General features: G+C 31.4%; 1 protein-coding gene across 7 annotated transcripts in view; it reads right to left on the bottom strand.

Annotated features, from left to right (window-relative positions):
- Positions 1-7,026, bottom strand: part of LOC119602116 (slowpoke-binding protein) — a 229,427-nt gene extending 222,401 nt beyond the window's left edge. For 5 of the 7 annotated variants that reach the window (XM_037953468.1, XM_037953467.1, XM_037953464.1 and 2 more), the window contains exons 1-2: positions 6,890-7,026; positions 1,309-1,540 (exon numbers count right to left, since the gene is read on the bottom strand). The gene's annotated coding sequence lies outside the window, so the exon portion shown is untranslated. Of the gene's footprint in view, positions 1-1,308; positions 1,588-2,413; positions 2,538-6,889 lie in introns of those variants that run through there. The other 2 variants (XM_037953466.1, XM_037953465.1) reach the window with 2 other exon arrangements.
- Between the last annotated feature and the right edge of the window lie 17,801 nt (positions 7,027-24,827).

A 24,827-nucleotide genomic window follows, 5' to 3' on the forward strand; every position in this document is an offset into this window, starting at 1 on the left:
CCAAAAATTACTGGAATTTATGGTATATAGTCCGATATTTAAAATAGAGTGAAAAAAGTAGATTAACCCTTTAAGGCACTTGGGAACAATTTAACACCAAAGTTCAAAAATTAGAAAAAACACTCTCTATTTGAATAATGCTCTATATAATTAAAGGAATAACAGAAATAAAATATAAAATTCTATATTAAGTATAAAAACTTATGAATTAACCCTTTCTACACGCATATATGGTTCCCTTCAGAAAATTACTCTTACACTCATGACTGAATCGAAAATATGAGTAGAGCGATGAAATTCGAAACAAATGAGTATTATAGGAACCGAAACCTTTCTATCAAATTTAACGACAATCAGCCCATAATTGATCTTACTATTCACGGTTTAAAAATTTAATAAAAATATTTAGTTTTCAAAAAAAAAAAAAAAAAAGATTTTGTTAAATAAAAAAAAATATTTTGTTAATTCAAAGAGCCCGGTCCATAATTGACTTAAGCCATATTCCCTGATGTTTATATGGGAGCATTTCTTTTACTGCATGTATAAAGGGATTTTTTGTACTTTTTGTTCTGAAACTGGAACTTTTTGAGTTTTCTTATAATAATACTTAATCTTGGGCTACAAAATTAAACATGAAGAGTCCTGATTAAATGAAAATTCATAAAAGGGGACCTTTTGGTACGTTTTCATTCCTCAACTGGTACTTTTTGAGATTTCTTTAATATTGAACGATGAGACATAAAACTAAACATGCATAGTCCTAACTACTTTTTTGTTCTTAAACTGCTATTTTTTAATTTGTTGTAATATTGAGACTATAATCATAAATTCAAACTTATTGGGTCCCTATTGATGGAAAATCTATGAAAGGGGACTTTACGATATATTTCATTTGGGTGGTTTTCGGAATGAACTAAGTATTACATACTTTGAAGACCTTTCTCCGTACCTCGTATGTGGCCATGGCTAGATCGTCTTAGAATCTAAAAACGTCCCAGAATGTGTATACTTATAAATATATGTGGGTCTAATTCCAATTACAAACTGAATAAAATATCCAACATTATTTTCTAATCCACTTAAATGATTACATTATTGATTTATATCGATTATATAGTTTCGTCCTATTGACAAGTAAACTGATGTATGACATTCGCAATGCATTTCACATGGCTGTAAATAAAAATAACACAGCAAGGACGAAGGAAAATTCTCAACTGGATTTGTCAAGCTAACTTTTGTTATCCTTACAATAAAATCCTTAAACATAAAAACAGAATTTTAATTATCAATCACACATTGACTTACCTGTAACACACCAAGCCATGCATAAGATGAGTTTATAGTACGTTGTACGTTATAATTTTCTCCTTCGTATTGGGTTCTTTTTTTATCTAGATGCACCAGTTTGCTTTTACATCGACATACTCAGTTAAAGTTGTAGATGAATGAAATTTATTTTTATTTATTTATAATTTGTAAAATGTCGATAAAATGAATTTTCAATCAGAGATGTGACTACCACCGCACAATCTAATTACTATTGAGGTTTTTTATCTTATATTTTGTATTTTTTTTATTATAATACTGTGGGTGTGTGGGTATATGTAGGTTTAGGAACAGTTGGTGTTTGGTGTATAATAAAACACATAATGAAAAAGTCACAAGAATTTCAATTACAAAATGTTCTAAATAAAATCTAATTAAACGTTTTGTTAGAAAAGTTGTTGTAGTTGCCAGTATGGGATTACATAGGAGTCAATGTTCTCTTGTAATACTTTTATCAAGTTGGAAATCTAGCGAAAATTCTATCTTTACTTTAGTACCGCTAAGTAATCGAGAGGAAACACACTGTCCTTAGAAAGTAGTTATTTAACCCACCAACAGTAATCTATTACAGAGTCAATTGTCTATATGTTTCGAAATGTGATAGAAATCAATATAGAGGCAAATCATATCGCTATAGAATCCACTAACTGCAATCACTAGATCGGTAGTGACACCCCGAATTACCGGATTAGTCTTGCTGCTGTGTTTGTACAGATATTTTTTATGTATGTGTAAGTGCAAATAATATTAAATGCTTTTAATTGTTTATTTTAGACGATTGAGAATAGAGCAAGAAAATCAACAAATAAACAACTGAACAATAAACAACTGAACTGCAATGATACAGTTCAAAAACACAGGCAAACACACATACATCCACCAGCACACCCACACAGTATACTGTTGCACTTTCTACACAAACACTATGCTTCCGTGTAATAGTAAAAGAGGATTAAACAGGTTCATTATAATCATCAGTTAAATCAGTGTGTTGAGCCTCCTCTCATTGTTGATTATTTTCTTTTTAATTAAATTTTAAATTTTTTATAAATTTTTAATTTATTTAATTAAATTTCGCCGTTACTTTAGTTTGATTAAAAATGCTTTTTCCGATTTTTTATTTCACTAATAAACTTTTAATATATTTGAATGCCTATGAAAGAGCAAACAAAAATATATGAATGCTGCGATTTGTTAGACAAGACGTTTCAAAGGATACTGTAATAGAGATTTTTGCACAATTGTAGTTTTAAAGATTTTCAAACATACGAACAGAGAAGGAAATGATTTTGGTTGCTGCTGCTATATTTGTTGTTGGGAATTTCTTTCGTGAAAAGAGTTGCCATGGTGAGATAAATTCTTAAGAAAGCTTTTATGAGGAAAAATAGGGAAATTAGAGGACAAAACTAACAGTTACATGGCGTCATATCCGAATCTAGTGCAGTTCAAGTTCAGTTCTAGATCAGTTCTACTTCAAGTTCAGTTCTAATTCAGTTCTAGTTCAGTTCTAGTTCAGTTCTAGTTCAGTTCTAGTTCAGTTCTAGTTCTAGTTCAGTTCTAGTTCAGTTCTAGTTCAGTTCTAGTTCAGTTCTAGTTCTAATTCAGTTCTAGTTCAGTTCTAGTTTAGTTCTAGTTCAGTTCTAGGTCAGTTCTAGTTCAGTTCTAGTTCAGTTCTAGTTTAGTTCTAGTTCAGTTCTAGTTCAGTTCTAGTTCAGTTCTAGTTCAGTTCTAGTTCAGTTCTAGTTCAGTTTTAGTTCAGTTCTAGTTCAGTTCTAGTTCAGTTCTAGTTCAGTTCTAGTTCAGTTCTAGTTCAGTTCTAGTTCAGTTCTAGTTCATTTCTAGTTCAGTTCTAGTTCAGTTCTAGTTCAGTTCTAGTTCAGTTCTAGTTCAGTTCTAGTTCAGTTCTAGTTCAGTTCTAGTTCAGTTCTAGTTCAGTTCTAGTTCAGTTCTAGTTCAGTTCTAGTTCAGTTCTAGTTCAGTTCTAGTTCAGTTCTAGTTCAGTTCTAGTTCAGTTCTAGTTCAGTTCTAGTTCAGTTCTAGTTCAGTTAGTTCAGTTCTAGTTCAGTTCTAGTTCAGTTCTAGTTCAGTTCTAGTTCAGTTCTAGTTCAGTTCTAGTTCAGTTCTAGTTCAGTTTAGTTCAGTTCTTTTTCTAGTTCAGTTCTAGTTCAGTTCTAGTTCAGTTCTAGTTCAGTTCTAGTTCAGTTCTAGTTCAGTTCTAGTTCAGTTCTAGTTCAGTTCTAGTTCAGTTCTAGTTCAGTTCTAGTTCAGTTCTAGTTCAGTTCTAGTTCAGTTCTAGTTCAGTTCTAGTTCAGTTCTAGTTCAGTTCTAGTTCAGTTCTAGTTCAGTTCTAGTTCAGTTCTAGTTCAGTTCTAGTTCAGTTCTAGTTCAGTTCTAGTTCAGTTCTAGTTCAGTTCTAGTTCAGTTCTAGTTCAGTTTTAGTTCAGTTCTAGTTCAGTTCTAGTTCAGTTCTAGTTCATTTCTAGTTCAGTTCTAGTTCAGTTCTAGTTCAGTTCTAGTTTTCTAGTTCAGTTCTAGTTCAGTTCTAGTTCAGTTCTAGTTCAGTTCTAGTTCAGTTCTAGTTCAGTTCTAGTTCAGTTCTAGTTCAGTTCTATTCAGTTCTAGTCAGTTCTAGTTCAGTTCTAGTTCAGTTCTAGTTCAGTTCTAGTTCAGTTCTAGTTCAGTTCTAGTTCAGTTCTAGTTCAGTTCTAGTTCAGTTCTAGTTCAGTTCTAGTTCAGTTCTAGTTCAGTTCTAGTTCAGTTCTAGTTCAGTTCTAGTTCAGTTCTAGTTCAGTTCTAGTTCAGTTCTAGTTCAGTTCTAGTTCAGTTCTAGTTCAGTTCTAGTTCAGTTCTAGTTCAGTTCTAGTGCAGTTCTAGTTCAGTTCTAGTTCAGTTCTAGTTCAGTTCTAGTTCAGTTTCTAGTTCAGTTCTAGTTCAGTTCTAGTTCAGTTCTAGTTCAGTTCTAGTTCAGTTCTAGTTCAGTTCTAGTTCAGTTCTAGTTCAGTTCTATTGAATTGCATTTAAAATTGTTTACGAGATATAGTGTCCCGTTTTTGGCCATATTTAAGACTTTTTAACAACGCGAAGAATCGACAAATTGAACTTTCGGATAATATAACAGATTTTATAAATGAAAAACATTTTTGTTTAAACTATATAACTCCATATCTCGGTGGAGAAATTTCAGACCAGATTCAATTTCAACGCAGCACTGTGATATAGAAATAATTTGGTCACTGCTAAACGGTTTGACCGATTCAGATGAGTTTAGGGTTATGATAGTTTTTTTTAAAAAATATAATTCTTTATTTGTATTCCGATCTCAAACTAGCACTATATACATATAGCTGTCGATTATCTCTTCGTTTAGGAAATATTCTCATTTGAAAATTAAATTTTCAAAATTTTTACCCACCCTGCTCTAGTATTTTGACATCAATCGATCCAAATATTTCTCGATATTTTCCATTAACGTTTACCTTATTCTTTTCACATGTAAAATTAACGAGGAAATATTTAAGATTGCAAAATTGTAATCTTCACCGACTGAAGTAGTTTATTGTGGTCTGGGGTTAAAAATCCGTATTTCGATTCGAATACAGAGTAACATATTTGAGTTTAACGATTTTCAGTCAGATTCCATATTTCTGCAGTATAAGGTCGAGCTCGATCTGTAATTTTGTAGGAGAGACGAACGAACATCGCTGCGTGGGTATATTCTATAGCACAATGGGGCAAAATTATTTGGCATTTTTAAAATTTGGGTAGGCGAAGTATTATCACATATCAATATTAACAAAAACATCAAGGTAATTTTCTAAATGGGGTTTTATTAGGGACTTGATGCTCTAAGGAATTTGACAATGGAGGTAGGTAGTTCAATTATGGACCAATATTCATGAAATTTGGTACAGAGATTATTATTCTTCGAAACTTATTTAAATCTAAACTTAAACACTTTTAAAATTGAAAGTAATTTTTCGAAGAGTACCTTTTGGAATGGGCCGATCACGAACAATAAATAGTATGATTCCTATAGCTACGATATGTACATATACACTATATTTGTGTCATATTTTTTTATCGTTATTACTATTTGATAATGAAAAATGTTTGTTTGAATGTTATTCTGAAGGTGACTTTATATGGGAGCCATGATTGAATATGAACCGATCCTCGCATAAATGCTATTGTTATAAAACTTAAGTTGAAATTTTCTACAAATATTTCTTATAGGTAAGGATCGGTCTACGATTTACCCTACTCCCCATATAAGGTCCTTTCAGAAAATGAAAATGAAGAGTTAAAATCTCTCTACAGAATTTTACGGGAATCGGTCCATAATTTACCCTACCCTCCATATAAGGCCCCATTCAGAAAATGACTGCAACGCTCATTACTGCCTTAAAAATAGGAGTATAGCGCTGAAATTCACTTATGTCTTAAAAAAAAAACTCTCTACCAAATTTTATAAGGATCGGTCTATAATTGACCTTACCCCCATATAAGGCCCCCTGCAGAAAATTATTTTAACGCTTGTTGGAAACAAATAAGTGTTATACGAACTTTGACCCCCTCTAAGTCCAGTAGTACTTAACCGATAGAGCTGAAAATTTGTATCTGGTCTACTATCAAATAGTATACAAATAGTACTAACCTTAATCGAAAGACATCGATTTTAAAAGATGGGTCACTTGACACGAAATTGTCCATATGTATATTACACAAGTACAAGTTCTTCAACTCAGTCCTGAATTTGGACTGTTTAAACATGGAAAGGAAATGTTTTACAAATACATAGTTATAGGAATCAAATGAATAGGTCTAATCAGGTCTAAATTTTTAGATTTGTATGTTTTATAAAAAAAAATAATTTTATTTAATTTTCCAAAATTTATAAACACTTGGCAACTCTAGTTAATTTGCGGTGAGAGAATATGACATAGTAATTTTTGTTTTGTTTATTAAAGAGCTTTGTAACGACTCTTTTTATTATTCCATGCTAAAGAGTTCAAATTTTATTAGGTTTTCGTGTTTGTTGTTGGTTATTTTGCTTTCTACTTAAGTTTTGGGAGAGCGAGCGTATTAATAATAAACAGTATAACGGTATTGGGAGGCCAATATACTGGCTGAAGGTATATAAACGTCACACATTTTTTTCTTCTTAAACAGGAACAACTGGAGATAAAACTTCTTGTGTTATTTTCTTCTTCTTAAACAATTATGAATATTTTATTTAACAATTTTACACTTAATTTAAGTAACAAATCTTTTCTTTAGAAACATTTCAATTAAAAAGAAAATACTTTTGTGCTTTTAATTACTTTTGCTTTTTAAGATAAACACAATTTAATTTTGGTAAGAAATTTTTATTAAATTTTTATTTATTTTATTTATAACAACCAATTGGTATTATTTTATAAACTTTTTTTATAATTTTAAATAAAACACAAAAGATTTTCTATTGGCCATAACATTTCCTTTTTATTGATTTTTTGTGTTGTTATTTGTTTATTAAACAATTTTCATGGGTTTTAAATTTATTCTTAAATTTTTTCCTTACAGATTCACTTGAAAATTTAAAACTCCTCGTTAAACATTATTTTTTTTTCTTAAATGTATGAAGAATTTCACTTTAGTTTCCTGTTTACTCAGTTTTACCGTTAAAACCAGCACAAGCCAACCGTTACGTTATAAAGCTCCAACTTGAATGAGGAAAAATTGTTGTGTTCTGTTTTTTTGTTGTTTCTTTTAGTTGTATTTTTTTTTTTTCGTCATAACAGAAAATCAAAATCATATGAAATGAAAAATGAATGGTTTTCCTTATTTTTTCCCCAAAAACAAAAACAAAAAAATCACAAATTTTGTTCACTCTCGTTGTATTGTTGGGGAAGATGAGCATTAAGAAGAGGAGGAAGTGTAAAACAGGAAGAAGAGCAAGTAAAACAAAAACAACAATAATAATTCTCCAGCTAACGAAAGCCGAAAAGAACGCACATTTCGTAGTTGGCGTTTGTTGTTGTTGTGACTTTAACAAAATTTTCTATATCCATAAAATGTGTCGTAGTTGTTGTTGTCATTCGTGATTTTTCTCACATTCTTATTGTAGTTGTTGTGTTTGCTGTAATTTTCATTTTCCACTGACACTTGTGCCCTTTTTTCAGTTGTCTAAAAAATGCCTTCACCTAGTAAAAGTTGTGTCGTGTTTTTGTTTTGTTTTGTTGTGCTGCTGCTGCTGCCACTTCTCTACTATTCTGCCAAGTTAATACAACAACAAAGTTTCCTCTAGGGAGAGCATGTGTACTATATGCATAGAGAGTGAGAGTGTAAATCATGCATTGTTTTGTTTATATTCCAGTTAGTGAATTGTTAATGTGAAAGCTTTTCGCCAGAAAGCTTTCTTCTTTCCATACATATGTTTTGTTTTTGTTTAGCATACACACAGCTGTTTGTTCTTGAAAACTTTTTTGACAGTTGCACTTTAATTGACTCTCTCTCTCTTTTTCTTCAATATAGCGGAAATAACTGTAAATTTATTGACAATCAATATGACAAGTTTTTTTTAGAAAACAAAAAGTTTTAAGGTTAAAGGGCGATATAAATAGAATTATAGAATTTGAATAAAAAAGATGGTTTAGGTGATAAGGAAGTGGTAAATATTATAATAATATTATTAGTTGGAAAACTAATGGTTAGTTAGAAAGTAGTGTTGAAGAACTCTTGGTCCCAAATAACCATTGGTTGTCAAACGTAAGCAGCCTTTCATCTCACAATGCTCTCACATGGTCCGTAATTGGGAAATGTTTTCCCAATTACATTCACTCTCTGTATCAATTTACAGATCGTTCAATATGGAACTTAGGTGGTCTACTCTTACCACTTTTAGAATATATAAAATAGTTTGGTCTTGTCTTTTACAGAAAAGATCTTTGGCTCTCTTGGCCCTTGAGAAGAATTTCTATGATTGGTACAAATTGTGTCACCAACGAATCTAATTAAATTTGCTAGAGGTGTCGATTGATTCCAAAATTGGGAAGAAATAACTTTGAGGGCATCACAATGGCTCACATGGCCATTTGAGTGTGTACATTGAACCATGTTGGTAAACGGATGATCGCTTCTGGAAGCCATATAGGAAAACTATAGGCTTTAAATTAGCCCTTATTTCCACTGTGACACAGTGGCTTATATCTGATGGACTTCTTGAGACAAAAATTGTAATATAAAACGATTACATGAAGTTTAGAGTACATTTTATTTGGGAATATGTGGGGCTATGAGCCCTACATCAACTAGGTTGCGGAATCGTTGCTGGATATTCCCTCTATCTACACTTATATCCGAACGAATCTTAACTTTATGCGAAATGAACAAAGGTGGTTATGGGACACGTCATCAAAATGTACAGGACACATTGGAACTCAATACGCAAACATCGGATGTTCCCGATCGCTTACCAGATGCAGTTTTTTTCAGATATTGTGTAACACTGACCACACATAGAATATCAAGAACAAGGCAAGATTCCGTGCAATAACGGAATGTTCTAACAGAGATAAACATATTTACCAACAGTTACTAGGTGCTAAGGTTGAATCATTTGAACTGCATTCAACTGTGAAATGGCCTTAAACTTTACATGGTTAACTTATCACAGGTAGCCAAATCCGGCATTAATTGGGTCCATGTTTATCCCTTTGTAAAAATATCTGCAAGAAGAGGAAGAAAAATAGGAAAAAGTAGAAAAGAGAGAATGTAGAGGAAGAGTAAGAAAAGTAAAATCGTCAAGGAGAAGAACCAGGAAGGATTGTACTGCAAAGGTTTAAAGACGTGACTGAAGGATTACGTCCTATTTAGTGGGACTTCAAGATTCACACCCAAATCAATCTGATAAATTAATGAACGCAGTAAGGTGTTTCATTGAAATGTTCGACAAATTAGATAGATCGCCAAAGTAGGCCGACCCAAACGTCCGAATACGGATCTCTGCAAAGGCAGGACAATTACAGAAAAGCTGAGATATAGCCTCTTCTACTCTTCCTCCTTATTCTGACAACTGCTACATAAGTCATTGAAATGAAGACCAATGCAATACCAGCTTAACTAGTTGTAGTCTATGAAAACCTAGAAGATAGTTAGACCTGCATAGACACATATGTGGCCACAGCGCTCTAGCTTTCTAGCAAGTGTGCTCACGCGAACATCGGTCACGAGCAGTAGAGTGGCAGCACTCCTTAATCTGCCTTTTTTGCAAGAAGTCGAAGGGAGGGCAAGAAGCATCCTCAGAATGATCAAAAACGATGTTAGTACGAATTTTTAGTGGATATATATGATTATTGGCCTAAAAATACAAAATTGGAATAGCATATTCCGATGAATGTAGAGCTTGCAGAGAGAAGAGTGAAACTTTGGAAAACTTAGAACCAAATATCTAAGGCGCGATTCTATTCCAGATATATAATCCCTTACGAATACTGGTAGGAAATTTTTATGGAACTGCGCTTAGGAAAATACGTTTAAGAACTTCGAACGATAATACCTTCACAAAGCACTACATATGGTTTTTCTCTCAACATTTTCCATATAAATCAGCGCATAACTGGCTTCATTGTGCCCTATATGCATTTCTTCCGAAACCTATGGATTTCGATCGGTAATCAATGTTAGTCCTATTGGATATTTTTTTCAACAAGATCGGTCAAGAACTTTCTGAGTCCCAGTGAATCAACGTTTTTTTACTTTTTTTCAAAAGCTTTTAGGTCTTTTCTGTTAAAAGCTTTTTGGTCGCACGGTTTCAAAAGTTGGGTCACTTATCATGAAATCCCCCATATGTACATTGTACGTATTTCGCATTTCTATTACCTTTTACGGTATAATTCTAAGTTTCTTATCATTTATTAATTTAAGAGAAACAATATTCCAGTATTTTTCAACCACTTTTCTTATCACACCCCCCCAATCCCCCTCAAGAAAGAGTTCCAATAAAAGAGAAAATTTACATTAAGGGAGACCTCGATATTTCGTGTTTTTTCTTAACATTCAGTCGGTGAAAAACTACTTCGGCAAAATAAAAATTGTGCATGTGCACACGAGATTTGTTGATATTACAAGTGTTTTATTGTTGTTTGTGACACTAGTGGATGCTGCAGATGATGGTGGTGGTGGTTTTGGTGATGATGGTGGGGTTTAAATTCATTGATGCCAAAAATATAGGTCAACAACGTGCTCCGGGAAAATATAACGCTAACAGTGTCACAGATAAACAAAAACAACAATAACAGCTTTTGCATTAACAAGAAGAAGACAAAGAAAACGAATATTATGGGCCACATAATACAATAAAATATTACACAGATACGTACATACATATACATACATACATGAACAAATGTATGTTTGTATAAAGAAACTAATGCAAAACAGTCGTGCAACATTAAATATCGAATAAATACACTGAAAACAAAGATGGGTTGGTACTTTCAATTGTTGTTTTTGCTAGTTTTGTTGTTGTTTAGTGTGAATATTGTTTGTTTCAACTTCTCAATATTAAAAAAACTAAAATGAATGGTATAGAATTTTAATGGTATTAAAAGCAAACAATGTGTGCCATGGAAGAAGTCCTTTTAGTCGTGAGGATACATAATACATATAAATGTATGTGCGTGTATAGTATGATGATGTGTTAGTATGAGAGTTTAGAGTGTAATAATAGTTGTTGTTGCTGTTATTTACAATTTGCCAGCCATACAAAGTTGAAAATATAATTTGAAAGCTTGGAAGGCAACAATGTTTGTGATTGTGTCATTGCAGTACGCAAGTGAAAGGATTATTAGTTTTTTTTTTTTGGAAAAAAGTATTTATGTAGTTTCATTTTGGAAAACTAATGATAACATTATTATTGATAAACACAATGGTAGTTTTTAGTATAATTGCAATGTTGCTGGTAAATGTTTTTTTAATATTATCTTTTTTGGAAATATTATGCAAAAAAAAACCTTATAAAGAAGGTTCAAAGAATGTTCTGGAAGTTGAAGTTAATTTCCTGCAGAGTTAGATAGCTTGAGTATTTAAGTACTCGGCCTCGTTGCCTTGGTTATCAGGTCAAGGGCGTGTAGTGTACAAGCCTTATTAAGATCACTGCTTAAATAAAACAGCACATTCTTATTTTCGTGACTCTTTAAGAATCAAGTTGAACCTCAATGCTTTTAATTCGGGCTGAAGAACTGATTTCCTTATACATACTATGCGATCTACTTGTCAATCAAACATGACTGGTACTGCAGCGAATTAACAGAGTTCGATATACTACTGTCACTGCCTTAGTACTCAAACGAGGCTAAGCTTACATCTGGGAAAGTATTCGGTTAATGCTCTCCTACAATCCAATATAATCTCAGATTTAATCTTATCATCTGATATCGCCCCTGTTGACACCATATTTATTCCAATCCAGTTTACACATTCCGTTATTACATGGAAGCTAACGTTGTAATTAGTTAGACGATAGTGTGTTTCCGTTATTGTGATTTCAACCACAGAACCATCTTGTTCTCCAGTTTATAGGCATTCGTGTAGTAACAAATTCTTATAGGTATTTGTTCTAATATTCTGCTTGAGCATCATCTGTGATAAGTGTTAATTAAGTCTATATTATTTCGGCTTATTCGAACAATCATATGAATAACTACGAATGCAAATATTACGATAAACCCCAGAAATAATCCAAAACTCGTTTACCGCAAGCGTATATTGAGTAGTTAGTTAGTTAGTTAGTTAGTTAGTTAGTAGTTAGTGAGTTAGTTAGTTAGTTAGTTAGTTAGTTAGTTAGTTAGTTAGTTAGTTAGTTAGTTAGTTAGTTAGTTAGTTAGTTAGTTAGTTAGTTAGTTAGTTAGGTAGTTAGTTAGTTAGTTAGTTAGTTAGTTAGTTAGTTAGTAGAGTTAGTTGTAGTTAGTTAGTTAGTTAGTTAGTTAGGTAGTAGTTAGTTAGGTAGTTAGTTAGTTAGTTAGTTAGTTAGTTAGTTAGTTAGTTAGTTAGTAGTTAGTTAGTTAGTTAGTAGTTAGTTAGTTAGTTAGTAGTTAGTTAGTAGTAGTTAGTTAGTTAGTTAGTTAGTAGTTAGTTTAGTTAGTTAGTTAGTTAGTTAGTAGTAGTAGTTAGTTAGTTAGTTAGTTAGTTAGTTAGTTAGTTAGTTAGTTAGTTAGTTAGTTAGTTAGTTAGTTAGTTAGTTAGTAGTTAGTTAGTTAGTTAGTTAGTAGTTAGTTAGTTAGTTAGTAGTTAGTTAGTAGTTAGTAGTTAGTTAGTTAGTTAGTTAGTTAGTTAGTTAGTTAGTTAGTTAGTTAGTTAGTTAGTTAGTTAGTTAGTTAGTAGTTAGTTAGTTAGTTAGTAGTTAGTTAGTTAGTTAGTTAGTTAGTAGTTAGTTAGTTAGTAGTAGTAGTAGTTAGTAGTAGTTAGTAGTTAGTTAGTTAGTTAGTTAGTTAGTTAGTTAGTTAGTTAGTTAGTTAGTTAGTAGTTAGTTAGTAGTTAGTTAGTTAGTTAGTTAGTTAGTTAGTTAGTAGTTAGTTAGTTAGTTAGTTAGTTAGTTAGTTAGTTAGTTAGTTAGTTAGTTAGTTAGTTGTAGTTAGTTAGTTAGTTAGTTAGTAGTTAGTTAGTTAGTTAGTTAGTAGTTAGTTAGTTAGTTAGTAGTTAGTTAGTTAGTTAGTTAGTTAGTAGTTAGTTAGTTAGTTAGTTAGTAGTTAGTAGTTAGTTAGTTAGTTAGTTAGTTAGTAGTTAGTTAGTTAGTTAGTAGTTAGTTAGTTAGTTAGTTAGTTAGTAGTTAGTTAGTTAGTAGTTAGTTAGTTAGTTAGTTAGTAGTTAGTGTTAGTTAGTTAGTTAGTAGTAGTTAGTTAGTTAGTTAGTTAGTTAGTTAGTTAGTTAGTTAGTAGTTAGTTAGTAGTTAGTTAGTTAGTTAGTTAGTTAGTTAGTAGTTAGTAGTTAGTAGTTAGTTAGTAGTTAGTTAGTTAGTTAGTTAGTTAGTTAGTTAGTTAGTTAGTTAGTTAGTTAGTTAGTTAGTGTTAGTTAGTTAGTTAGTTAGTAGTTAGTTAGTAGTTAGTTAGTTAGTTAGTTAGTTAGTTAGTTAGTTAGTTAGTTAGTTAGTTAGTTAGTAGTAGTTAGTTAGTTAGTTAGTTAGTAGTTAGTTAGTAGTTAGTTAGTTAGTTAGTTAGTTAGTTAGTTAGTTAGTAGTTAGTTAGTTAGTTAGTAGTATTAGTTAGTTAGTTAGTTAGTAGTAGTTAGTTAGTAGTTAGTAGTTAGTTAGTTAGTTAGTTAGTAGTTAGTTAGTTAGTAGTTAGTTAGTTAGTTAGTAGTTAGTTAGTTAGTTAGTTAGTTAGTTAGTTAGTTAGTAGTTAGTTAGTTAGTAGTTAGTTAGTAGTAGTTAGTTAGTTAGTTAGTTAGTTAGTTAGTTAGTTAGTTAGTTAGTTAGTTAGTTAGTTAGTTAGTTAGTTAGTTAGTTAGTTAGTCTTAGTTAGTTAGTTAGTTAGTTAGTTTAGTTATATAGTTATATTCAGTTGCAAAACATTTCTGGAAACATTTTACTAAAATTTTATGTGAAACTTCTATGGCCTTAACAGTCTCAGTTATTTTATTCTTAGAAACAGTAAAATTTTCAGACTTTACCACTTCATTTCATCTGGAGAATTAAAGTCTACGAAAAAATGGTAAGAAATCAAAACTTTTTATTTGTAAAATAAAATAATTTCGTAATAATAACATTTTCTGCTATTTAAAGCAATTAAGGAAATAATAATTTTTAGTTCTGTAGATGACAAGGATATTTTTAACGAATGTTTGTATGTATGTATGTATATATTTCCTCAGAAGAGATTACAATTTATTTTGCTTCCTTTATATATTTATGTAGATTTGTTAAAGCTTTTTTACTCTGTGTTAAGACTTTTTTCAATGCTAAAGTAATTCCTTGAAGAAGGATGTATGTTGGTCAAACACCAAAAGGGATATAAAAAAAAGAAAAATTAATATGAATATTGTTCAGACACAAATGTGTGTTAGAGCTACCTACATGTTCTCTGCGGTATAAAGTTAAAAAATTATTAAAATTAAAATGTCATGCAGCTGTATATTTCATATTATGAGACTGTATGATGTTGGTAAAAGTGAAATCCTTTATGTCCTAGTTTTAGTTTTATTTTTTTTTGTTCAACTTCCTTAACTATATAATCTCAATTTAATTTCTCATTTCATGATGACGATGACTTTTCACTTTTTATGAGACTTCTTTCTTTTGTTTCTTTCATTTGTTTTTGTCATCAGGTGCTTTTTGCTTGCCAAGAAACTTTCAAATCCTTTTATGTTTTTTTTTTTTTTATTTTTTTTATCAGCAATTTTGCATTTTGTTTTTAGTTTTGGGCCAGTGGGTACAAACTAACTTAGTATGCACCAGCAATGTTGTACTGCTCTCATCATTAGACAATTTTGTTTCTTTTGAACAAAAAAATTGTTTGTCGGTTTTTCTTTATTTTTTGTTGATTGCACTCTTGTTCACTTTATTTAAAAGTCGGTTGTCTAAATGATTTCACATTTCCGCCTCATTTAATACACAGTCCTTTGTCTTGTAATTTCGATGAACACTTAGACACACTTACAAACAGGATTCTCGTTTTTTTTAGCATGAGTTACTTTGTGGTTTTAGGCTGTAATTAGGAGGCTTTAAAAAGGCTACCCTGCAGTTTAGAGTGAACTAATGAATTTTTAACTAAGTATTCTAAATGTGGTTCTCATAAGAAATAGTCAACTGACCCAACAAATACTCAATTTATTCTGTAATGTATCAAACATATAAAGGTTTGACTTAAATCAGTAGTTGGTTATTGGGAAAAAATATTATCTAAAGAGGATGGACTCCTAATAAAACTGGTGGGTAGTGCTGTGTTTATTTTAACTGCAAAACAGATGTGGTTGCCAAACATTTTGCCAAAATGTTTATCAAATAGTAGAGTTTTATTTTTTCTTGTTTTATTAACAGGCACATTTTTACCGTGTACAAAGATGGGAGAAAATTATTGAAATTTTAGGACCATGACTTTTCAATATATTTTTCTCCATTTTCTCCCCTCTTGAGTGCATATGACTACCAATTGTACTAAAGTATATCTAATCATTGTGAGTTCCTCGTTGATAGGGTTCCAGGGATCCGTGTTGCTTATGTTGTTGGCCCAAAATATTGTGCATACGATTCTGAGATTCTGTGATTGTAAACGTTACTAAATAGGTTGCACTTCACAGAGTTGACCTTACACATGCGATAAATATTCGGAGCTTGGATCTTCTGGATATTTGTGAGTTTTTCCATAGCGGTCGTAGTGTTCTGAATGCCGCTTTATCTTTATTGAGCTTGTTGTTAACGTATGTTTTAGTGCCGCCGTTCGTTGTCACTTACCGACTAGATAGCAGAAGCTACATACGTATTCGACTGGTTGGCCTTGTAGCACGATGTTGTACGTGCTTAAGTTGTTAATTATCATAACTTCTATTTATACCAAGTCCAATGTTGAGTGTAAATCTGTTTGGGTCTTCTAACTTTAGTTGCCAATTGAAGAACATGCATGACAGTTTGTCGGATTGCTTTACGTGAATCTGCCTTGATGGCCTTAATCATGGTCGTCCATTTCATTAACTGGATGGAACACACAGGTGGCAATTTTTGTACAAGCACTGTGCTGATGTACCCTAGCTATCTAATCCCTTTCCAAGTTATCACTTGAGGAATGACAGGCAGCATGATGCATACCTTCAAAAGAGACGGGTTTCCGCAAACCCCAAAAACGCACCTTATAAATGCATTATCTGGGGATTGATGCCATAGTGTTCCCATCCTCTAATGATCCGCTCAGGCAGAATTCTGGTCCTTATATGCAGCGCAACCACATCACAAGGCTCCATTGATTCGGCAACATCACCTAGGAACATATTAGATAGACCGAAATACCCCACCAGGATACCTAAGTATATCAAGATTGACAATAGATATAGGAATTTCTAAAGTCAAACGAACCAAAAAATGCACCGATAGGTTGAGTGACTGCCATCAACCATTAGTGCATAGCATGGCAACAGAATCGAAAACTTTCATGAAGTAAAAAAGCATTATCAATCAGTACAATTACATTCTTAGATCATAATGAACGATATGCGCCCTACTACGCGAAGAGTAAAAGCTACTCAACGGGTTCAGGAATCCAGTATAAGTTGCTCTGTCATATTATCAGTGACATCTATTGAGATGGCAACAGCACCGAAGAAAGAAACCAAACATGTACATATGTCATTGGATACATCAGTCCTTAAACCAACATTCTCCGTCCGCGGTTTTGGATTTAATCCACAGCTACTACGTTCATCATGAAGGAACCAAGTCCTGCGGACAATTGGCCAACCCTAAACACACCCGGACAAATATGAAAAATATATATAAGTATAAGATATCTTTCAGCCATCGGAATTCAACCCAGCATACTTCTCATTCATCCGACATACTCACTCTAGGTTGACAGGAGTGTATGCTCTTCTAGGTATTGTTCTGTTAGTAAGCGTAGAGTATTGGCCTGGTCTAGACCGAAAACCTGTCAGTTCATCTCGAAGATAGCTCCCCATTTTAGTTTTAAGCCTTCCCAAAAGATAATGCCATTATTCCTATTTAAAGGTAACTTCCCTTCTCCCAGACGGAAGTGATGAGGGGTCGTAAAAGTTCAGCTGCATTCCATCATCGTCTGTTCCCATCAAAAAATGATAGGGGTTATATTAACTTTGTTATTCCGTTGGTAATACATCGACATATTAGTCTAAGACCCACAAATCCTAAGTCGATCTAGCTCTATCCCTCCGTTTGTTCGTCTGTTGGATAAACGACAGAGACATAGTAACTCATCTACTTTATTCCCATCTTCACCACAGTATTAACTGTGTTACTTAGACAATCATTCATCATTCTCTTAAATCCTTAAAACATTAAATAAGATTAATACCAGGGTGTATGTTAGGTTCTACAGCAGCAGATCTTCAATTTATCGACCTCAAGACTTTTTCAATGCAAAAAAATGCCATTACTTTTCCACCCACTGTACAGTTGCAGTGACACAAATGTTTACAAATTACCTAGCAATTTCTAGTATTTGTAGTATTTATTTCCGCATGCTTCGACTAGATAACTCGTTTCATATTTATGGCGTTTTCTGCCAAAAACAAACGTGTTAATTGAATCGAAACTTTTGGCAGCAAAGAGTAACATTCAAATAATTTACACAATAATCAAGAATTATTAAAATTAAATGAAACAAACTTTTCAAGAGTTGCATCAAAAAGAAACATAAAATAACTCTCTAGACTTATAAACACAATTAAATGCAATAATTTAGTATAATTTGTATAGTTGTAGAAATTGCATTCATTTCTTTTAGCAATGTGCTATGAAATGTTAAATATTTATAGATTTATAAGTATGAGTTTACGTATTATTTTCTCTTTTCTTCATTTTACGACTTTACAACTTTATTAAATTTATTTCGATATGAAGTGTACAAAAGAAAGCTAAAGAATCTTATTTTCTTCCTTCATTTTTCCAGTCATATACATACGTACAATAAACTCATACTTTTATATGAATAAAATGTACACATACACATTTTCATATACATACATATATATTTATGTACGTAGAGATGACTATTTTTATGTGGTTTTGAGGTCATTGTATTGTGGCAAGGATATGTTACTTGGTGTATGTATGCGTGTATGCAATATAATATAACATCTGCTACAGCTAGTACAACTACTACGACATGCATACAATCCACTACTCCAACTAACACTGAAACTACTGTGAAATGTTTACGAGTTTGTACATACAACTTATTAGGGGGATCTGTTTAAAATTTTTCAAATTTTCAAGAAGGGCAGATTAGTGTAACACTTAAATAAGTAAACTGAAAAAGTGACAAATGCTTTTACAAAAGTTACACAGAGAAATGACACGCCATAATGTTTATATGAGCAGTGGTATTGTTAAGTACGACGTCAAGCGTAAATGGTTTTTAAGACAATAGAAAATCAAAACAAGTTTTAGAAGACTTGGTCTTTAATTTTATTAACCCTTGAAGTGGATTTAAGAACAAATTGAAGACAAAAACATTAGTCAGAACTATTTTATAGTTTTTTCTCAAGATTTTATATGAATTTTTTACACCACCCTCCTAAGAGCTATAGAAGTACACAAGTCTTAAATAGTATAAGAAACAACAATAAAACAACATCTTTCAACACACAATTTTTCTTGTAAACCAAGTACAAGAAACAGCAGCACAAATACAACCACACAAGGTCTTGTTGCACCCTCAAGTACACCATAGCATTCCAAAAACAAACAAATAATCATGGGAAATGAAAAATTTGAAAAAATTTTATTTTCTTGTTTTTTCTCAACTACTTTCATTTTCTGCATAAAATATGGAATTGTTTGTTTTTAACTGAAAGAAAACGTTAAACTAGTTTTATAACCAAATTTTAAAAACAATTGTTAATTTTTTGTGGAAGACTCCGGGAAGGCACGGCAGTTAACTAACTAACTTACTAACTAACTAACTAACTAACTCCTAACTACTAACCAACTAACTAACTCACTAACTCTAACTAACTAACTAACTACCTAACTATAACTAACTAACTAACTAACTAACTAACTAACCTAACTACTAACTAACTAACTAACTAACTAACGAACTAACTAACTAACTAAACAACCTACGAACTAACTAACTACTAACTCACTAACTAACTACTAACTACGAACTAACTAACTACTAACTACTAACTAACTACTAACTAACTAACTAACTACTAACTAACTAAACTAACTAACTAACTACTACTACTACCTAACTATAAACTAATAACTAACTAACTAACTAACTAACTAACTACTAACTAACTAACTAACTACTACTAACTACTAACTAACTAACACTAACTAACTAACTAACTAACTAACTAACTAACTAACTAACTACTAACTAACTACTACTAACTAACTAACTAACTAACTAAACTAACTAACTAACTAACTAACTAACCTACTAACTAACTAACTAACTAACTACTAACTAACTAACTAACTAACTAACTAACTAACTAACTAACTAACAACTAACTAACTAACTAACTAACTAACTAACTAACTAACTAACTCTACTAACTAACTAACTAACTAACTAACTAACTAACTAACTAACTACTAACTAACTACTAACTAACTCCTAACTAACTAACTAACTAACTAACTAACAACTAACTAACTAACTAACTAACTAACTAACTAACTAACTCTACTACTAACTAACTAACTAACTAACTAACTAACTAACTAACTAACTAACTAACTACTAACTAACTAACTAACTAACTACTAACTAACTAACTAACTAACTAACTAACTAACTAACTAACTAACTAACTAACTAACTAACTAACTAACTACTAACTAACTAACTACTAACTAACTAACTAACTAACTAACTAACTAACTAACTAACTAACTAACTAACTAATAACTAACTAACTAACTAACTAACTACTAACTAACTAACTAACTAACTAACTAAGAACTAACTAACTAACTAACTACTAACTAACTACTAACTAACTACTAACTAACTAACTAACTAACTAACTAACTACTAACTAACTAACTAACTAACTACTAACTAACTAACTACTAACTAACTAACTAACTAACTAACTAACTAACTACTAACTAACTAACTAACTAACTAACTAAACTAACTACTAACTAACTAACTAACTAACTAACTAACTACTAACTAACTAACTAACTAACTAACTAACTAACTACTAACTAACTAACTAACTAACTAACTAACTAACTAACTAACTACTACTAACTACTAACTAACTTAACTAACTAACTAACTAACTAACTAACTAACTACTAACTAACTAATAACTAACTAACTAACTACTAACTAACTAACTAACTAACTACTAACTAACTAACTAACTAACTAACTAACTAACTAACTAACTAACTAACTAACTAACTAACGAACTAACTAACTAACTAACTAACTAACTAACTAAACTAACTAACTAACTAACTAACTAACTAACTAACTAACTAACTAACTAACTAACTAACTAACTAACTAACTAACTAACGAACTAACGAACTAACGAACTAACGAACTAACTAACTAACTAACTACCTAACCAACTAACGAACTAACTAACTAATGACATTATGAAATTTTATGAATTGTTATAACGTCCATGGACGCCACCATAAATTACGTAAGAATCGATCTATACTTAACCCGTTGGGGCAAAAACTTTCAAATTACTATTTTATGAGTGGAGATTTTCTTTTGCCAGCACTGACTTGTCTAAAGTATCGCTTTCTTCTTTGTTTAAAAACAATATCTTAGAGTTATTACCATTTCAAAGTTAAAATTTTCCATAGCTCTTAAAGGGTACTTTTAAAAAACCGTTAATATGATCAAAAACGTTTTAATTCCTTACAGTACATTTCCTGTCGTTTTAGTTTATTGCAAAGAAAATTTCCTGTATTCAAAACTGGAAATTGATGTTTGTAGATATTTTTGTTGTACTTTTCCACAGAGAAAATTGAGGTTAACTTGTTTCATCTTTTCGGTCATTTAAAATCGTATTTGTGTGGTAGCATATTCTCCTTGTCTTGTTGTTAAAGTCCTTAAAGTAGATACTCACATACATAAATACGTATGTATGTACGTAAGTTTAGTATACAAGTAAATGTACCAGAAGTTGTATTTATCACTTGTAATCGTCATGTCTTGGTGTTAATTTATAAAGACACTCTCCTTTTCGTATTGAATGCATAGAAAAGTGTTGGAAATTAACAAGAAATATTTATTGTTGAAGCTTGTAAAACAGATTTTTAAATCCTGTAGAAAGTTGACAGGAAATGAATTTATTATTACTTTTTTAAATGAACAAATAATTAAAAGTTTTGTTTTTTTTTTATTTGTGAGAAAAATTCTTAAGAATTTTAAATGAAAGATGTTAAAGATAGAAATATAAAAAATCATACGACAGATCCCTTATTGATTTAATGATAAAATCACTAACTTTTAGCACTTCGAATTATTTCTTTGAATTTGTAACATGATAAGGAAAAGGCTATTTTATTATTTTCAATTGTCTTATTAATAATGAATTAAAATTAGAAACCCAGAAAGTTTATTTACTTCAAAAAGTACAAACGTAAGTAGGTATATGACCAATCAAAATTTTGCACTTCAATTGCGTCTTAAATAACCATTATTGAACCCAAGTACAACAATTTTTTTATTAATTATAAAAACAAAAGAAAAAGTTACAAAAAAAACCTGGGACTTTCTATTGTTCTATTTTCTTTGATTGAGTGTATTACTCATGATCTATAAATGTTTTTGCAAACAATAAAATTTTATAGTTTTTGAAAAAACCAATAAATAATTAATAATAAATTAAAACGTTTAGATAATTGTGACACATCAATTTTGATTTATTTTTAAAAATTTACTTTTCTTTCAGAATTATGTGTTTAAATATTGATTGTAATGCGTATCAATTAAAGGAAAAATAATTTTATTTATCTAAGAAAGCACATGATTTTATATGGAATGATTTGACAAATACTGATCTGAACAAATATATAATTTACTTTACAAATCATAACTTCCATCTACTTTTTTGTGGTTGATCAACTGTTTATCTACCAACATTTAGTATCTGGACTTATCAGTAATATAAAGTTATATCTACATATGTATTTCAAATAACTTTTGTAAAATTTGTGTATAAGATTTGTTCTCCGACTCTTAATTGTTCAGATTTATTGACACCATAGATACAGGTTGTACGCTTTAGAGAATCTGTGAGGCAAATATTATAATCCTATGCTATATAATCAAGATGCTGACAGTCGATCGTCCACCGAATCAGAAAATAGAGAGATGACAATATACGTCCCTGGTGAACTCCAGTTTTCACCAGAAAAGGATTAGAAAGTCGAAATTTATGTCAAAAGTACCATTCGGCTTTATCATAGCTTTCGTTATCAGAGAAAAAAATTCTCAGATATACCTCTATAATGCCAATCATATAAATCTATAAAAAATGGGTGGAGCTAGTAGTACCATCCCAGGAAAAACATACATTGAAATGTAATGAGTTAAAAAGCTAATAAAACCTCTTTGCACTACTTCTTCATTAGTATTTTAAGTCATCATTTTAACATGGTGATGTCATTGGAGGCAAGTACTTCCACGCTCTCTTACAAATATATAGTTAAAGAAGTACTTGCAATTTCTCTTACAAAGAAGTTGTCTAGTAAGTTGTTTTGTTTTTTAATAATAACAAGTGAGAGTGTTATATTCGGCTGTGCCGAATCTCATATACCCACCATGAAACCGTATGCCGTAGGAAGATTTATGTTCCTATAAAAGTTTCTTAGATTTTGAGTCGTAAGAAACTTTTTATGTCATATTTCATCTCTATACTAGTGCTTTGTAACCAGTAATGAGTGTTAAAGTAATTATCTGAAGGGGACCTTATATGGGGGGTAGGGACAATTATGAACAACTTTACATACATTTTGTTAGAGAGGATTTTGCTCAAGAGACTTACTTATGTCAAATTTCATTGCTATACTAGTCGCTAAGACGCTAAAGTTATTTTTTGAAGGGAACCTAATATGGGGGGTTGGGTCAATTATGATCCGATCCACATAAAATTTTATAGAGAGATTTTGGCTCGCATGGAACTTATGTGTATCGAATTTCATCGATATACTTGTATTTTTAAGAGAGTAATGTCATTTTCTGAAGGGGACCTTATAAGGGGGATAGGGTCAATTATTGACCGATCCATATAAAATTTGGTAGAGAGATTTTGACTCGCATGAAACTTATGGGTGTCGAATTTCATCGCTATTCTTATTTTTAAGCAAATAATGAGTGTTAAAGTCATTTTCTGAAAGGGACCTTTTATGGTGGGTAGGGTCAAATATGGACCAATCCAGGTTGGTAGATTTTGGCTTATATGAAACTTATTTATATCGAATTTCATCGCTATACTACTTTTAAAACAGATATGATCGTTAAAGCTGTTTTACGGTGGTCCACTTGTATGGAGGCTATCTGAAAACGTAGACCGATATTGCCCATTTTCAATACAAAATAAAACTTATCTATAGAGAATATTTTTTGGAAAATTTCAACCCTCTAGCTCATTCCGTTCGGACTCTATAGTGCTGTCAACAGACAGACAGACGGACGGACATGGCTAGATCGTCTTAGAATTTAATAAGGACCTAGAATATATATACTTTTGTGGGTCTATGACCAATATTTTGATGTGTTACAAACGGAATGACAGAATCAATATACCCCCCATCCTTTTTGATGGTCAGAGTCATTCAGAATACGAACCAAGGACTTCGGTTTATTAGTCAAATGTTCTACTCACTGCACAACCTCAAACTATAATTGATGAATATATGCATTCTAAAATCTTTTTTGTAAGGCAATAATTTGAAGATGCAATAGCTGAAGCAGTTAGAGATGAAGTTATATTTATTGCTTCCAAATCAAGATTGTTTTTGCTGGGTATGTACATCTCCATTTGTTATAATGCTTCACAACTGTCTTTCTTCTCGTTCTTGGGAAGTAGTTATTTTCCCAAGTTTCTATAATAAGAAACCGTAAAAGTTCAGTAGTGAGGGCTGTGTTCCACTTATAAATGTAACAGCTGCCTTCGAATTTGTAACTTGTTTGATTACTGCTGTTATTTCTGACTAACTTTGGGGGTGCAATTCTAATCCTGTGCTCGAAGGAATAGATTTTCCTATAATATCGCACGTAACGCCGTTCTGTACGGTTTAAAAATTCCGTAACTAGTAACTTCCAATTGAGGATAGGGCATCGTTCACCATACGGAATGATGCAGCATATATATGGTTTCTTTAGTTGTCCCCGATGATATGGTTGTTTAGTTTGCCACTAGTCGATTAGGCTTTTACATGGCCAGTAATCATTAAACCTTCGTCGATGTTTACAATATAATTTTCAGAATATAACATGATGAATATTCTCCACAGTTCGTCCATCAGTCCTTGCTTAGGCCGCCGATGTTAGGGTCATAATATTATACGTTCAACTTTCAAGCCGATGTAGTGTCATTGCATGATATGTAAAAATTACCAAAGAGTCTTTCTTATTAAATGCTGTTCAAATTAGTTCCTGCTAGATTGGAGATATATCTTCTTTGAATTTCAATTTATACTGGTATTTTTAGGCTTATCATGAAAGTTGAGGTCATATTTTAATGCGGCTATGGATCTATAACATCAAATATAACATTTCTAATTTGTATAACATTTTCATATGATTGCTGCTTAATAAATATATTTAAAAATATTTAAG

Source organism: Lucilia sericata, unplaced genomic scaffold (genome assembly GCF_015586225.1).
Source record: "Lucilia sericata isolate MDLA Ls3-8-SP2 unplaced genomic scaffold, ASM1558622v1 Contig000209F_arrow, whole genome shotgun sequence".
NCBI classification, from domain to species: domain Eukaryota; kingdom Metazoa; phylum Arthropoda; class Insecta; order Diptera; family Calliphoridae; genus Lucilia; species Lucilia sericata.